At 41.4% G+C, this 3362-nt stretch overlaps 1 pseudogene; it reads right to left on the bottom strand.

Annotated features, from left to right (window-relative positions):
* Window positions 1-1573: 1573 nt before the first annotated feature.
* On the bottom strand, window positions 1574-2741 carry LOC100439649 (heterogeneous nuclear ribonucleoprotein A1-like; annotated as a pseudogene).
* Window positions 2742-3362: the final 621 nt, after the last annotated feature.

The following is a 3362-nucleotide window of genomic DNA, read 5'->3' as shown; positions in this document are numbered from 1 at the left end:
TGTTCAATCTTGGTAGGTTGTGTTCGCCCAAGAATTTATTCATATTCTTTAGGTTTTGCAGTTTGTTAGCCACATCATTGGTCATTGTTTGTAATAGTTGTCAATGATCTTTGTATTTTTGTGGTAACAGTTGTAAGGTCTTCTGGTTTCTGATTGTGTTTGTTTGGGCCTTCTCTCTTTTTTTCTTAGTCTAGCTAGCAGTTTATGAGTTTTGTTTATCTTTTCAAAAGCCAACTTTTTGTTTAGCTGATTCTTTTTTTTCTTTTTTTTTTGTCCCTATCCATTTTGTTGTGCTCTGATCTTTACCTTTTCTTTACTTTTACTAATTTTGAGTCTGGTTTGCTCTTGCTTTTCTAGTTTATTGAGGTGCATAATTGGTTGTTTATTTGAAATCTTTCTACTTTTTTGGTGTAGGCATTTATTGGTATAAACTCCTCTCTTAGCAATGCTTTTCAGTATCCCATTGGTTTTGGTAAGTTGTGTTTTCTTTTTCTTTTTTTTTTTTTCAAGAGAATTAAATGGGTTATTGATTACACATGACAATGGATGATACACAAGCTTTATTCCCATCTATATTTTTATCTGGTACCATTATTCAATTTAGATATACTGCATAGGATGTGCTAACAAACTTTTTTTTTTCGTTTTTTGAGACGGAGTCTCGCTCTGTCGCCCAGGCTGGAGTGCAGTGGCGCAATCTCGGCTCACTACAACCTCCGCCTCCTGGGTTCACGCCATTCTCCTGCCTCAGCCCCCCAAGTAGCTGGGACTACAGGCACCAGCCACCATGCCTGGCTAATTTTTTGTATTTTTAGTAGAGACGGTGTTTCACCATGTAGGCCAGGATAGTCTCGATCTCCTGACCAGGTGATCCGCCTGCCTCAGCCTCCCAAAGTGCTGGGATTACAGGCCTGAGCCACCGTGCCCAGCCCCCAACAATCATTTTTATAACCAATAATTCCATGATTTTGCTTGGGCAATCCCTTTTAATGGTGAACTTCAGGTCACAACAGTAACTGTCAGTTCAACTACACCAAGGTTTCTGAAGACAGTGGCTTCTTCACCCAAGCAGGTTGTATATAAATTCCAAATAGAACCTGGTATCACCCTGAAGGAATTCTAACTTCACACTGTTGGGGAAATTCACCAAGATGGCTTCAGAGTAGACTAACTTAGCACATTTTTTAAAAAGACACATTTATTCAGCATCACAATCAGACCATTACACTTAGCAATCAACAGCATGGATGAAAAAAAAAAACTGGCCGGGCATGGTGGCTCACGCCTGTAATCCCAGCACTTTGGGAGGCCAAGGCCGGCGGATCACGAGGTCAGGAAATTGAAACCATCCTGGCTAACACGGTGAAACCCTGTCTCTACTAAAAATACAAAAAATTAGCCCAGCGTAGTGACTGGCGCCTGTAGTCCCAGCTACTCAGGAGGCTGAGGCAGGAGAATGGCGTGAACCCGGGAGGCGGAGGTTGCAGTGAGCCGAGATTGAGCCACTGCACTCCAGCCTGGGTGACACAGCGAGACTCCGTCTCAAAAAAAAAAAAAAAAAAACTACATTAAAACCGTTTGTTGGAATGCTTTACACTTTCCACAGAACAGAAACTAAAATAACCTGTTATACAATTAGTCACAAATACAGTCCTCCTCAAGTTTTTTGCCCATACACATGAGTATTTGTCTCAAACATGTCTTCTTTATAGTAGTTAGGCCCTGCCACCACTGTGCTTGGCTGAGTTCACAAATCTGTTGTAACCTGTAGCTTCCCTGTCACTTCCCTGGCTCTCCTCTCCTGCTAAGATTTGTTTCCTGGCAGTAATTAAAATCTTCCGCCACTGCCATAGCTGCTGCTGCTACTGGAACCACCGTAGCCACCTTGGTTTCATGGTTTGGCAAAGTATTGGCCTCCACCACCATAGGGGCCAGAGTTTCTGCCTCCAAAGTCTCCTGCCTTCATGGGTCCAAAATTTGAAGACTGATTGTTGTAACTGCCAAAATCATTACAGCTTCCACCACTTCCAAAATTGCTTCCGTCATTACCAAATCCATTATAGCCATCTCCACAACCATTGAAGTTTCCTCCATGACCAAAGTTGTCATTCCAAAAACCACCTCCATGATCACCACCAAAGTTTCCAGAACCACTTCGACCTCTTTGGCTGGATGAAGCACTAGACATCTCTTGCTTTGACAGGGCTTTCCTAACTTCACAGTTGTGGCCATTCACAGTATAGCATTTCTGAATGACAGTCTTATCCAAGGAGTCATAGTCGTCAAAGGTTACAAAGGCAAAGCCCCTCTTCTTGCCATTGCCTCAGTCAGTCATTATTTCAATCACTTCCATTTTTCCACACTGTTCAAAATAATCTCTTAGGTGATGTTCTTCAGTGTCTTCTTTAATGCCACCAACAAATATCTTTTTCACAGTTAAGTGGGCACCTGGTGTTTGAGAATCTTCTCTTGAGACAGCTCTCTTTGGTTCCACAACTCTTCCATCGACCTCGTGTGGCCTCGCATTCATGGCTGCATCCATCTCCTCCACAGTGGTATATGTGACAAACCCAAAGCCCCTGGAGAGCTTGGTGTTTGGATCGCTCATTAACACTCAGCCCGTGAATTCCCCATTGCTCAAAATGGCTCCTCAGGCTCTCGTTGGTTGTTTCAAAACTCAGTCCTCCAATGAAGAGCTTCCTCAGCTGTTAGGGCTCTTTAGGAGACTCTGACTTAGACATGAGGGCAGGGGGATGAGAGACTTTAACAATGCTTCCTTGGCAACATCCATGGGCAGAAAGGACATGTTTCCATTTTCATTTGCTTCACGAAATTTTTTTATTTCCTTCTGAATATCTTTATTGACCCAATTGTTAGGAGCGTGTTGTTTAATTTCCATGTATTTGTACAGTTTCCAAAGTTCCTCTTGTTATTGATTTTCAGTTTTATTCCATTGTGGGCTGAGAAAATACTTGTTATGATTTTGATTTTTAAAAGTTTGTTAAGACTTGTCTTGTGGTCTAATATATGGTCTATCCTGGAGAATGTTCCATGTGTTGATGAATAGGATGTGCATTCTGCAGCTGTTGGATGAAATGTCTTGTAAATGCCTGTTAGGTTCAGTTAGTCTCTAGTGCAGATTGAGTATGATGTTTCTTTGCTGGTTTTCTGTCTAGATCTGTGCAATGATGAAAGTGAGATGTTGAAGTTCTCAACTATTAGTATATTGGAGTCTCCCTCTTTAGCTCTAACAATATTGGTTTTATATACCCTGGTACTCCAGTGTTAGGTACATATATATTTACAATTGCTATATCCTCTTGCTTAATTGATCCCTTTATCATTTTATAATGACCTTTTTT

The sequence above is a fragment of the Pongo abelii genome, chromosome 1 (genome assembly GCF_028885655.2).
Source record: "Pongo abelii isolate AG06213 chromosome 1, NHGRI_mPonAbe1-v2.0_pri, whole genome shotgun sequence".
Taxonomy (NCBI): domain Eukaryota; kingdom Metazoa; phylum Chordata; class Mammalia; order Primates; family Hominidae; genus Pongo; species Pongo abelii.
The sequence above is the reverse complement of the archived record's forward strand: the minus strand, read 5'-3'. Positions and strand labels throughout refer to the sequence as shown.